Source organism: Macaca fascicularis, chromosome 7 (genome assembly GCF_037993035.2).
Source record: "Macaca fascicularis isolate 582-1 chromosome 7, T2T-MFA8v1.1".
NCBI lineage: Eukaryota > Metazoa > Chordata > Mammalia > Primates > Cercopithecidae > Macaca > Macaca fascicularis.
Genome location: NC_088381.1, coordinates 99223524 through 99237563, shown reverse-complemented (window position 1 = coordinate 99237563; position 14040 = coordinate 99223524). Strand labels below are relative to the sequence as shown.

The 14040-nt window shown below is 41.2% G+C and overlaps 1 protein-coding gene and 1 long non-coding RNA gene across 33 annotated transcripts in view; one reads left to right on the top strand and one right to left on the bottom strand.

The window, feature by feature from the left end:
* Positions 1 to 322, bottom strand: part of LOC135971952 (uncharacterized) — a 54307-nt gene extending 53985 nt beyond the window's left edge. For both annotated transcript variants that reach the window (XR_010588395.2, XR_010588394.2), the window contains exon 1: positions 106 to 322. This is a non-coding gene — a long non-coding RNA (uncharacterized lncRNA). The remainder of the gene's footprint in view (positions 1 to 105) is intronic.
* Positions 323 to 490: 168 nt separating this feature from the next.
* Positions 491 to 14040, top strand: part of HEATR5A (HEAT repeat containing 5A) — a 124416-nt gene continuing 110866 nt past the window's right edge. For 23 of the 31 annotated variants that reach the window (XM_073997204.1, XM_073997199.1, XM_073997193.1 and 20 more), the window contains exon 1: positions 491 to 712. The gene's annotated coding sequence lies outside the window, so the exon portion shown is untranslated. Of the gene's footprint in view, positions 931 to 14040 lie in introns of all 31 variants that reach the window. The other 8 variants (XM_073997205.1, XM_073997202.1, XM_073997191.1 and 5 more) reach the window with 1 other exon arrangement.

Below are 14040 nucleotides of genomic sequence, written 5' to 3'. Positions count from 1 at the left end.
TAAAACGCTGGGTGTAGTGGGAAAACGCACATGACTCGAGGTAAGAGGTTGTTAGTCTCAGTTCTGCCACTGACTTAGTATGTGACCTTGAGCAAGTCACTTTACCTCAGTCCTCAGAGTCAAGGCTCTCTAGGATCTCTTCCACGCCTAACATCTACACCCACGGCACTGGCCCCGCCTGAATTTCTCCAGGCCCTTTAGATGTCCCAGAGCTGCACCCGAAGACTCTGGCTTGCTATAAAAACAGACAAAAATAGTTGTGGCCGGATCTCCGGACTGAAAAACCGCTGTCCTAATCCTAACTTGGGCCGCAGTCTCCATCGCTTTTTCGACGGTGAAGCAGTCACGCCTGCCAGAGTGGGCGCTCGATGGCTCGGCGGCCAGCTGGTGGGGCCTTGGACCAGCGGCGCGGCGCAGGGCGCGCTCCCAATCGCTAGCTCCCGCCGTACTCGCGGCTGCGAGCTTTCCGGGCACGCCCCGCGCGCGCCCCGCCCACTTCACTGCCTCGCTGTCGCCGCCGCCGGCAATTCCAGATTCTGCTAGAGTTAGCAGAGCAGGCGGTGGCGTCGCGGTACCGGGACGGGCGCTGAGCTCAGGAGGACCCCCCCAAAGGCAGGCAGTCGGGAATCCGGAGAGCGTTGACACCTCCGGGCGCGAGGGAGCTGTCTGGGCTGCCTGTTGGCTGGGAGGGAGGACGGACCGGGGCCGCAATGTGAGTTGAGCTCTCGGGGATCCCGAGGGTGGTCGCGGCAGCGATGTGATCGCGAAAGAAGCCGGTGGGAGAACCGGTCGAGGGGCCAGGTGTCTTGACCCTAAGGGCTGGAGTCCGCCAAGGAGGGGCTGATTGGGGCACGGGGTCGACTGATGAACGGCGCCGTCCGTCCTTCCTCCTGGGCTACGGGAAAGTCTGGCTTCACCTGTGCACAACAGGTAGGCATGGACTCTGCCCGCCAGCGGGAGACGGGGTCGCCGGGCGTGTGGGGAAGGTCAGGAGGTCGGAGCCCGCCCCGCCAGCTCGCCGCTCCCGGGACCCCGCCCTGCGGTGTCCGCTGCGCCAGTGGTCAGCCTGGAGCTGGAGCCCCGGCCCGGCCTTCAGGCGAGCTTCCTTAGAAGCCCGTTCGTTTTCTGCAGGAACCTTCAAGGAGAGTTCCCAGAAGGGAGCAGTGGAGAGTGTGGATATTTGCCTTCTGTTTCAATTCTCTTCAGGAAAGAAAGCTTTTCCTGGGGTAGCATTTGCTTAGTGTGAGGAAACATTTTCTTTCACCCTACTCTCGGCCAACGCGGCGTTATTTCAAGTGATTATAAAGTCTTTAGAAACTTTATAAAGCGTTTTATAGTGCCTGTTTATCACAGTAATGGATACCTCTGGCAAGTTGGGATAATTTTCTTGACTGTCAACTCAGATAATAGTAAAATAGCTTGAGCTCCTACATTAAAGGTCATAGTTACCCATTGTTTTTATGTGCATTCATTTATTGAACAAATATGCAGCACTTTTTTTGGGGCTAGGCGCCCTTAAGGAATTTACAGCCTGAAAGACGTTAAAAGTTTAAGGAAGAATAAAAGGGGCCCACAAGTACAGTTAAGAACTTCCAGAGAAAATACTCTCAGTGAAATTAGTTAAGCTCTAGGGAAAGCAGAAGTGTGGTTAGAATTGAGCATTAGTTGGATGAGGAGAGGAGAATTTTGTTTCATTTTCCAAACATTTTAGAAAGTATGTCTTTGAGAAAGTGATCTTAGATAAAGTATCGAAGCCGAGATTTGTGTTACATTTTAATACCATTGGCTTTTTTTTTTTAAACTGGTAAGCAGGCAGGATTTATGATTTAAGAATAGTGACAGTTGGAGAATACCGTAGTATGGATTTGTTGTGCCTTGGAATGCAGTTGTTTTACCTAGATAACTAGAAAATAGGAGAGTAAGACTCCTCACCTGAAAGTCAGGAGACCTGAATTCTAGCTTAAGTTCCCTCCACTATTTAAGGATGTTAGATTAGGTCACTTTTTTATTATTATTCATTATTGTATCTGACTTTAGTCACAGAAAATACATGACTCCAAAGTACCTTTTTAATTCTTAAATTATTAATTAAAATTAACTACATTAAACTAATGAATATATTATCTACAGAAAAAAATTACTTTTTTACTTGTCTTTAACCAATGCACTTACCTTTCTTCCTGCTTTATTTCAAAAAGGTTGAGGCAGTTTATAATAATCTTTCTTAACTATGAATAACATAAGGGTTAAATTCTGGATTTTTTAAATTCTAAAATAATTTTATTCTGAATTAAGCAGTTTAATGACATCTGCATTTTTTTAAAAAGCTCCATTGAGTCTTGTGTGGTTCATTAATTATCCCATAGTATAATTGAAGAGTTTGAACAATCCTTTAATGAGACCACTGTCCTCATATAAATAACACTTCTGCTTTTTCAGGAGACATTGAGAAACTATTATTAAATCTCATTTGAGAAATCAATTAACTGGGGCCAAAAAAATCAGTAAAGACTTGCCTGTGTTACTTAATTAGATCCCTTGTCTAGTTCTAGTGTTAAATTTTTGAATTAAAATAGTGCTCAGCAATCTAGAGCCTGTGGTTCAAATCTACTGTGCTGGCAGTTTTATAAAAGTTTTATTGAACACAACAATGCTCCTTCGTTATGGCTGTTTATGTGTTGTTTCTGAGTAGTTGTGATAGAGACCGTATGGCTCCCAAAGCCTAAAGTATTGTCTGGTCCTTTACAGAAAAAAATTAGTGGACCCCTGAACTAGAACTCTTAAGTGCTTGATCACTAAATCTTTTGTAGGAAGAAATAGATTAAATTCAGTTTTAATTCTTTTGTTCGTTTGTTTGTTTGTTTGTTTGTTTGTTTTTATTGAGACAGGGTCTGGCTCCCTAGCCCAGGCTGGAGTGCAGTAGCAAGATCTCAGCTCACTTGCAAGCTCTGGCTCTTGGGTGCAAGTGATTCTCCCGCCTTAGCCTCTGGAGTAGCTGGGGTTACAGGCATGCGCCACCACGCCCGGCTAATTTTTGTGTTTTTAGAAGAGAGGGGGTTTCACCATGTTGGCCAGGCTGGTCTCGAACTCCTGACCTCGGGTGATCCGCCCGCCTTGGCCTCCCAAAGTGCTGGGATTACAATCGTGAGCCACTGCGCCCAGCCTCACTTTTACTTACTAATCTTCGTTTTTCATTATAATGTCAGGTAATTGTAGGATTCGTAAATGCTTCTGGATCTGCAGTGTGTAATGATAGAGGAGGGGCATGGTTTTTCTGCCACATTTACCTAGTATAAAGTTTTATAATTTAAGCAACTGTAGCCTTTTTTTTTTTTAATTTTTTTAATTTTTATTTTATTTTATTTTTTTAGACGGAGTCTCGCTGCGTCCCCCAGGCTGGAGTGCCGTGGCGCCATCTCGGCCCACTGCAACCTCCGCCTCCGGGGTTCAAGCGATTCTCCTGCCTCAGCCTCCCAAGTAACTGGGATTACAGGCACGTGCCATCAAGCCCAGCTAATTTTTTTTTTTTTTTTTTTTTTTTGAGACGGATTCTCACTCTGTCGCCCAGGCTGGAGTGCAGTGGCACGAACTCGGCTCACTACAACCTCCGCCTCCAGGGTTCACACCATTCTCCTGCCTCAGCCTCCCGAGTAGCTGGGACTACAGGTGCCCGCCACCACAACCGGCGAATTATTATTTTTTTTTCTCAGTAGAGATGGGGTTTCACCGTGTTAGCCTGGATGGCCTCCGTCTTCTGACCTCGTGATTCGCTCACCTCAGCCTCCCAAAGTGCTGAGATTACAGGCGTGAGCCACCGCGCCCGGCCAGCTCTAGCCTTTTGTAAGCCTAGGGAAGAGGAAGAGTTTTTATATATTTCTCTAGCAACTTTGTTATTTTAAGTTTTAATTTAGATCTAGTATGGGAAATGTTTTTCGTTTAGTGAACTTCTCTCTTTTTACTGTGTCATTCATAGGGTTTATCATAAGCAGCAGTAAGGTACCTTTACTCAAAACAGTTTTTTTTTTTTGTTTGATTGATTGATTTTGAGACAGAGTCGCTGGAGTGGACTCGAGATCCTTCTACCTCAGCCTCTTGAGTAGCTGGGACAACAGGCACATGCCACCATACCCAGCTAATATTTTGTATTTTTTTGTAGAGATGCGGTTTTGCTATGTTGCCCAGGCTGGTCTCAAACTCCTGGGCTCAAGGAATCCCCTCATCTCGGCCTCCCAAAGTGCTGGAATTACAGGTGTGAGCCACCACATCTCGCCTCAAAAGAGTTTTTTAAACAGGAATCTAGTGATTAAAATCTAGTGATTCCTAGTTGGTCATAAAGTCAGACAGAATATTATAGGAAGTGTAACTGAACAAGAAATCAAACATATTTACAGTGAGAACCAAATGGAAAGTTAGAACTCTTTAAGCAGATACCTAACAGATTGAAACAGGAGTATATATCCTGAATCATGCTTGGCCTTTTTTTTTTTTTTTAATAGTAACAACACAAAAGGTTTATTTCTAGAAAAGAAGCATAATAGCCATATTAAAGCACTATATTATTTGCCTAAAAGATTAGAGCTGGTTATGTGACAAAAATGAAGGAAAACTTGGAGAAGGTGATAATTTTAAATATTTAAAGCTGTACATGTACTTTTACTAATCTTAAAACCATCGACCAGGTGTGGTGGCTCATGCCTGTAATCCTGGCACTTTGGGAGGCCAAGGGGGGCATATCACTTGAGGTCAGGGGTTTGAGATCAGCCTGGCCAACAGGGTGAAACCCCATCTCTACTAAAAATACAAAAAAATTAGCCAGGTGTGGTGGCGGGTGCCTGTAATCCCAGCTACTCGGGAGGCTGAGGCAGATAATTGCTTAAACTAGGAAGGTGGAGGTTGCAGTGAGCCAAGATCGCACCACTGCACTCCAGCCTGGGCGACAGAACGAGACTCCATCTCAAAAAACAAAAGCAAAAATTAGCCAGGCATGGTGGTGCACACCTGGAGTCCCAGCTATTCAGGAGGCTGAGGTGGGAGAATCACATGAACCCATGAGGTGGAGGTTGCAGTGAGCTGAGATCCTGCCACTGCACTCCAGCCTGGGTAACAGAGTGAGATCCTGTCTCAGAAAAAAGAAAAGGAAAAAAAAAAACAAAAAACCACACCATAGTATGGTGCTAATTTTACTAAATTGTTGTTTTATGTATGTATTTTTTCAGTAACTTAGTTGTCCTTTATTGCCCAAGTAATGCTTCTCAATGGGCAAATATACAATAGCATTTATATACTTTTCTGTTGCATTTGGAGGTTTCTACATGTTGAATATATACATATTTGTGTGTCTGTACACAAAATAATACCTTACTCAAAACAAGTAATAATACCTTTTTTATGTAAATGAAATTACCAGAAAACTGAAGTTACCCATTGAATCACCAAAACTCTTAAAAAACTATTTTGGGAGGAAATCAGAAAAAAGCAAAGCAGATATACACGTACAAAATCCCTTAGTCCTAATTCTAGAGTCTAAAAGGCTCTGAAAAGTTTTTTTCTTAACTCATTTGGTAGCAAAACGTGGCCTGAACTGATGCAAAGGTATTTGCAGTCATTATCCCATCTTACGTGAATATGGATCTGCATATCTTTTGCTGCAGAAATATCAGTTAGTTTGATTTATGGAGTGCTGCCCCAGACAGTTGTGGCGATTTGATGTAATAGATGGTTATGTTTACTGTATTCCATGAGTAGGACATGAAAGTGGCAGTCAGAAGGCAGAATAATATGGAGTTATTCCAGGGAGCTGTAGTTGCAAAGAAGCTAGCTGGATGTCTGGCAGGGAGTGAGAAGCAGTGCCTGCCAAGGAAAGCCCTCAGGTAAGGCTCCAAGAGGTTAAAAATTTGGCTAAATTTTAGGTTAGGTAGCTAAATTTTATGAGGTATGTTGTGAATTAAAAGTAGAAACCAGCTGGGTATGGTGGCTCACGCCTATAATCCCAGCACTTTGGGAGGCCAAGGCGAGCGGATCACGAGGTCAGGAATTCGAGACCAGCCTGACCAACATGGTGAAACCCTGTCTACTAAAAATACAAAAATTAGCTGGGCATGGTGGCGCGCACCTTAATCCCAGCTACTCAGGAGGCTGAGGCGGGAGAATCAGTCACTTGAACCCGGGAGGCAGAGGTTGCAGTGAGCTGAGATGGTGCCACTGCACTCTAGCCTGGGTGACAGAGTGAGACTCCGTCACAAACAAACAAACAAACAAACAAATGTAGGAACCATGAAGAAGAACCAGGATGTTAGACCATAGTGTGGATTAAGAGTGAATCTGTGAATTCTAAGTGGGATGTAAGAGCCATGAACAATTAGAGGAGAGGGAAAAGGAAGATTCTAAAGCGGGTAGAGTCTAATGGCTAAACTTGGAAGTCCTAGGTAGCAGATTGCACAAGCAGCAGATTCAAGGATTGACTCATTTTGAAAATGGAGCAAGAATTTCTGGCCTCTCCTGTAAACTCTGATGTGCTAGAGGAATAATGGCATCTTGTACACTTTGCTCCTGTATTAAGTAGCCCTATATTGCTCTGCTTTTAAAAATATCTATATTCAATATTATTTGTCTGTTCCATCACTGTTAGCTTCCTACTCTCAGTGGGTTTGCTCTTTTACTTTTAATGTGCTTCTCTATCTAGAATCCAGACAACTGGATTATTAGTCATTTCTAGACTAAGAATGAATAGGCTTTGATGGATTTATGTCAGTAAAATCCATGAGTTCTGAAACAATTGCTCTATAGACTTCGTTTTTTTACTTCCTGTTACTGGAATCTCAGGTACCAAGTAGTGTGATTAATAGCTAGTGACTTCAGGAGAGTGTGGTGGGAAATACAAGAAAAGTAAAACTTCTTAACTTAAAATCTGCCTGTGGCATTCCTAAAGGTCCAGAATGAAATCCCTTTTCCATGGAGAGATGGGAGAATTGGTGTGTGGAATGAAGCATAATAAAAATAGTCAAGAATAGCCAAAGACTAAACTAATAATTTTAGTAATTATTGATTTGCCATCTAGATGGAAAGGGCTGTCTGAAAGCTGATGTCTCTGGAAGACATAACACTAACAAAAAGCCTCAAAGTACTGGAGACATAAAAGTGAAGTGGTGAGAAAGAACAACAAAGTTAGAAGGATTGGCTGCTTCACCAGCTATGGCAATAACTATATTAGCAATAGCAGTGATGTCTTAAGTTTCAGTATTATGAGGATTAAATGAGATAGTGAATTAAAAGGTTTTAGTGCATAGATCCTCAAAAAATAATCATTTTTCTGTCACTGACATATTAGAGTTGGTTCCTACTGCTCAGTCTTATCTAACCCTCCCACCCCCCAGAACACTTCGTTTTATGCTTCAGGGGTGTTCTCTTTCATAAGCTGGAAGGAGAATTGCTACAAACAGTAGTCCAGTTGGGTCTCCCACTGGCAATCTCACCATCATGGAATCCAGCTTCTGCCATTTTTCTCATTCCTCACAATAACATGCAGTATTTTGCGGGGTGGGGGGGGGGAAGACGGCAGAATAAATTCAGTCCCCAACCTGTAACCCTTTTTAACCCCAACTTCTTATAAATTTCTTGTCCTCGTGTTAAATTCTTTGTCTTGGTAACTCCTGTTTCTCTTGTATTCCACCCTGACTTCTCTATCCTAATAGGATGTGCTCCCCATCAGTTCTTAGAGCAGTGCGTATTTGCTGTTCGTATTGCCTTATATTACGTAGTGGTGAGCAGCAACATTCTTCCCGTTCCTACCAAGTTTGCAGAAAATATTCTTGGCATCTTAGTACACTGAATGTGTTTTTATTATATATGAAAATTAGAAGTATTAGTGCTGTGCCTGGGGTGCGTCATAAGTTAGGTTTTTGTGGTATAAGTTAGAAAACATGGATTCATTTGACTGTGGGAATTCATATTCAGAATTCCGTAAATCAAATTTTAAAATATATAGTACAACAAGTCATTTTTAGTTTGTAAAGGATGTATATGTGAAAGTTACTTAACAATATAGAATAACACAATTTTTTTTTTTTTTAGATGGAGTTTGGCTCTTGTTGCCCAGGCTGGAGTGCAGTGGCACCATCTTGGCTCACCACAACTTTCACCTCCCAAGTTCAAGCTGTTATCCTGCCTCAAGCCTCCCGAGTAGCTGGGATTACAGGCACCTGCCACCATGCCCGGCTAATTTTATATTTTTAGTAGAGACAGGGTTTCTCCATGGAACTCCTGACCTCAGGTGATCCGCTCGCTTCGGCCTCCCAAAGTGCTGGGATTATAGGCGTGAGCTACTGCACCTGGCCACAGAATGACACAGATTTTTATGCAAATTGATAAATCTTAAGTATACAAAGTTGAAACTTTGTATATTTGTCTTCTCTCCCTTTTTTTTTTTTTTTTTTTGAGATGGAGTCTCGCTCTGTCACCAGGCTCCCGAGTAGCTGGGACTATGGGCACGCGCCACCACACCCAGCTAATTTTTATATTTTTAGTAGAGATGGGATTTCACCATGTTGGCCAGGATGGTCTCAATCTCTTGACTTCATGATCCACCCACCTGGACCTCCCAAATTGCTGGGATTACAGGCATGAGCCACCGCACCTGGCCATCGTCATCTTTCTTTATTTACATCTTTATGTGAAGATTCTGTTTATATAGGTATTTTGATCCAAAATATTAATCAGAAATGTCCTCTTTTAAGTAGAAGTAAGACATCAATAGTCATTGATAGTGGAAATTATATATCCTTCTACTAATAATAAATCATTTCAGCCTGGATGCAGTGACTCACGCCTGTAATCCCAGCACTTTGGGAGGCCAAGACGGGCAGATCACTTGAGGCCAGGAGTTCGAGACCAGCCTGGCCAACATGGTGAAACCCCATCTCTACTAAAAATACAAATATTAGCTGGGCATGGTGGCACATGCCTGTAATCCCAGCTATGTGGGAGGCTTAGATACGAGAATAGCTTGAACCTGGGAGGCGGAGCTTGCAATGAGCCAGGATCACACCGCTGCACTGCCCTCCAGCCTGGGCAACAGAACGAGACTCCTTCAAAAAAAAAAAAAAAGAGAGAGAGAGAGAAAGAAATCATTTTATAATATGAACAAAACAGAAATTTTTAGATTTTTTGACCTATACTAGTCTTTAATGATTAGTAATTCAAAGATTGTATTCTATAGAACACACAATTCTATGAGATTCCTGGTTGGGAAAAAAAGAAAAAGGGAGTAAAGGAGAGGCTTATAGTTAAAACGTGTTTAGAAACATCAAATGCTTTATCTGCATGCCCTCTAGGCTGTACATAGTGCACATTACCATGTTACATGTATGGAGAAACTGGTGAAGGAAACTGACAATGTGGCATTTCCCAAAACCATTTCAACTTGGATTTCCCCCTCTTCACATAGAATACATGTTCTCATTCTTCTGGCAGTATTCCACAAAGTATTCTTGGAAACACTGCTTTATCTAAAGGTTTCTCTTAACATGTAAAACTTCTGCACTCAGTTTTCTTTACTTTTTTTTCCCCCCATTAAGCCTTTTGCACTCCTGTGCATTTGTAGTTTTCATAGTTTTATATGACAGCCTAGTATTCTTTGAATATGTCAAATTTTAACCATTTCTTTAGTGTTGGACTTGTAAGTTCTTTTGAATTTTCACTAGAATTACAGTTAATTACAGTGCTGTAATTAATACTTTTATACTTATATTTTCCTTTTTCTTATGAATTTTCAAAAACTGGATGTTTTTATCAAATGGTTTTGATATTTTTATAACTTAGGATAAATAATATTTTTTTTCTAACAGAGTTGAACCGTTTGTACTGCCACTGTTTATATTAAACTATCAGCTTTTCTAAAATTTTAGCACTGGCTGTAAAAGTTTTTGCATTTTTCATATTTAGATTTAATATGCATGGTTTTGAACCACTCACCTAAATCAAATTATTTCCTATTGAGCTTAAATCATTATTATATTGTTAACATTTCAAATTTTTAACTAATGATAGCCAATTTATTTGTAGGGTTGTTATAGAGAATTAGACTAATGTTAAGTTCATACAAAATAATGTCATAGGTTTGAATTTCATTGTCAGAGATTTTTCTGCTGTTTTCTGAGGCAAGTAATTTTTTTAGCCAAATTTTAAAATACTGTTGTAGAAAGAAGGAAACAAGATATTTCAGATTCAAAGATGGAATTGATACAGACAAGATTTTTAAATTATCAAGTTATAACTGTATTAAAGAACTCTTAACATTACAAATGACTTGCTTCTTACCCATTTTACCCTAATTCTAATAAACTATACTGGTTAAGTGTCAGCAAACCAACTTTAGGATTCTGCCTAGAGATATGTAAAGTGCTGTAACAAAAGGACTTCGTTTTCTTTATACCAGGGGCAGCCTTCTTTGAGCAACATCTCAATTGTGGCCTAATGCTGTTTGTAACTTGTGAGTTCCTGTTTTTGTAACGTATAATTTTGCAAAGCCTAAATCACAAGTGAAAATCTGAGGTCAGGGTAGAATAATCTAGCTTCCTTATAGATGGAAGCTATTACTATATTTTTGGGAAAGGTTTGGATTTTAGGATTTATCTGTGTTTTTTGAGTTGTGGGAGTTCTTGAGAGTTGGGGTTTTTTGTTTTGTTTTGTTTACTTCGTGCTTTTTGTTCAGAACTGAGGAACTAAGACTATAGGGTGAATTGAAGCTGTTATGGTGTCTTTTAGGTAAGTAAAAGTCAAATAGAAGTAATTGAAATTGAAGTCTGAGACGTATCCCAACACTTCAGGCACTTGATACATTCTGGAATTAGTTTCATTTACTGTTTAGTGACTTTTTTGTTTTGTGAATTATTTTCATGTTCCAGAAGGAAAACACTAACAAACCAATCCAATAAACCTTTCTAACCTTGTATCCAGTGTCTTCTTTGATTATTTGTGATCTTTCCCTTTTCCCTCCTTGAAATGATATAATCATTTTAAGAAACTAAAATGACCAAGAAGATTAGGAATACTTTTTTCTCCCTATAAATTTCAACATGTTTCCATTGCTACCAAAATAGACCTGTAAACTCTAGAGAGAGAAAATTATATTAGCACTTTCTATCAGGACCGGAAATAATCAACTGCCTGTATGTTTGTTGACATTGTTGAAGGTGCTTACACTACCATGCCTAAATAAAATTGAAGTTAACTCATTTCCAGATGAATTAAAACCAACCCTTGGTTGGTTTTGTTTGTTTTGAGACAGAGTCTTCCCGAGGCTGGAGTGCAGTGGCGGAATCTTGGCCCACTGCAGCCTCCGCCTCCCTATCTCAAGGGATCCTCCCACCTCAGCCTCACGAACAGCTGAGACTACAGGTGTGCATCACCACATCCAACTAACTTTTGTATGTTTTGTGGAGACAGGGTTTTGCCATGTTGCCCAGGTTGGTCTTGAACTCCTGGGCTCAAGTGATCTGCCAGCCTTGGCTTCCCAAAGTGCTGGGATTACAGGCATGAGCCACCGCACCTGGCCTGATAATACGGTTGTTAACTGCTCTCAGAGATGGTTTTGGAGTAAGTTACTTTAGAAAAGAAAACTCTGAGGCCGGGCGTGGTGGCTTATGCCTGTAATCCCAGCACTTTGGGAGGCCAAGGCGGGTGGATCACCTGAGGTCAGGAGTTCAAAACCAGCCTGACCAATATGGTGAAACCCCATCTCTACTAAAAATACAGAAATTAGCCGGGCCTGGTGGCATGTGCCTGTAGTCCCAGCTACTCTGGAGGCTGAGACAGGAAAATCACTTGAACCCAGGAGGCGGAGGTTGCAGTGAGCCAAGATTGTGCCATTGCACTCCAGCCCGGGTGACAGGGTGAGACTCCATCTTTAAAAAAAAGAAAAGAAAACTCTGACCCTAGAATATTGGTGCCCTGCTGGTTCCTTTTTCTATTAGTAGTCAATAATATACATGTGTGTTACTCTAGGCTAATAAAGTTACTAGGCTTAATACAGAGCCATTCGAAAAGAAAATATTATGCAAAGTACAGACATTAGTACACATATACACTATGTCTGATATTTGAAGACTGGTACTTAAGTTGAATCTCATAAATTGTCAAGCCAGCCTTTTTTTCACCTATAAAAATGTCAGTTTCATATAGTTCAGCTTACTCATGGCTTAGTGGTTCTTCAATTTTTCCATTAAAATAGTATTTTTAACAGCAAAAGGGAGTGATTTTTGTTAAAGGACGTCTAGAAAGGCATTATCATTCTCAGGATTTCTTTGAAGTCTCATGTTTTATTTTGAAGTGTTTTATTAATTTTGCCTTCCATATGCATAAATCTGTATTTTAATATAAAACAATGTTAAAAATTAATGCTTAGGGAAAACTTTAAGTAAAATTTGACCCTCTAGTCTAAATTTGACCTCTAGCATAGTAATATGCTTCATAATCTGCTGGAGTTATCCCAGTTTGAGAAGCATAATTTGGATGTTACCTTGGTACCTTAGGTCTAGTTCACAGTGCCTACTTTTCTCAACATAAAAGACCTCTGGCATGAAAATGATGACTGAGTAACTAGGAGTATCTATCATGTACAAAGTACAGACAGTTTTGAAAGAAGCAAATAGTGCCCAGAGAAATACCTAGTCTAAAAGCATTTAAATACCTTTATAACTTAGTTCAGTTATTGGCTTTAGGGTAAGCACATACAGTGTTTGGCTGTAAAGTAATGGAATAAACATTCTTGTGTACCTTTTAAAAATGTATTAATAGAGCCAAGCATGGTGGCTCATCCCTGTAATTCCAGCACTTTGGGAGGCCGAGGTGGGTGGATTACCTGAGGTCAGGAGTTCGAGACCAGCCTGACCAACATGGTGAAACCCCGCCTCTACTAAAAATACAAAATTAGCCAGGTGTGGTGGTGGATGCCTGTAATCCCAGCTACTCGGGAGGCTGAGGCAGGAGAATTGTTTGAACCCGGGAGGTGGAGGTTGCAGTGAGCCGAGATCGCACCATTGCACTCCAGCCTGGACAACAAGAGTGAAACTCCATCTCCAGAATACATATATATATATATATATATATAAATAAGTGATGACAACAAGTACATTTTAATGTTTCTCCTTGGAACAGTTTGCTTAGGTCTAGAAGTTGCTAGGTGCTGGCAGCATTTTGACTAATACTTCATACTATATTGCATTCATGGAGAGTCATAGTATACATTAACCTAATTAAATAGCCTGAGAAATCTTATAGGTAAAAATCCCTAACTTTGTCTTAATGCGAGATTCCCAAATTTATTACACCAAGGAACCTGATGTTCTGTCGTTGGGAAACAGTGTCATTTAGTTCCATGTATCCACAAATTATGTACAAAATGTAAGCTTTTTAAAAAATGACTGGCTTTGGGTTTTTTTGTTTTTTGATCATGGCTCACTGTCACCTCAACCTCCTGGGCTCGAGTGATCTTCTTACCTCAGCCTCCTAAGTAGCTGGGACTGCAGGTATGCACCACCATGCCCAGCTAATTTTTTTATTTTTTGTGGAGATGGGGTCTCATTATGTTGCTCAGGCTGGCCTTGAATTCATGGGCTCAAGCCACCCTCATGCTTTGTCCTCCTGAAATGCTGGGATTATAGGTGTGAGCCACTGTGCCTGGCCCCTCTTCTCACTTTTTTTTTTTTTTTTTTTTGAGACAGAGATTCACTCTTGTCACCCTGGCTAGAGCGCAATGGAATGCAATGGCGTGATCTTGGCTCACTACAACCTCCAGCTCCCAGGTTCCTGGGTTCAAGTGATTCTCACGCCTCAGCCTCCTGGCCTCCTGAGTAGCTGAGAATACAAGCATATGCCACCACGCCTGGCTAATTTTTTGTATTTTTGGTAGAGACAGGTTTTCACCATGTTGGCCAGACTGGTCTCAAGCTCCTGACCTCAGGTGATCCGCCTGCCTCGGCCTCCCAAAGTGCTGGGATTACAGGTGTGAGCCACCGGGCCTGGCCTAACTTCTCACATTTTTGA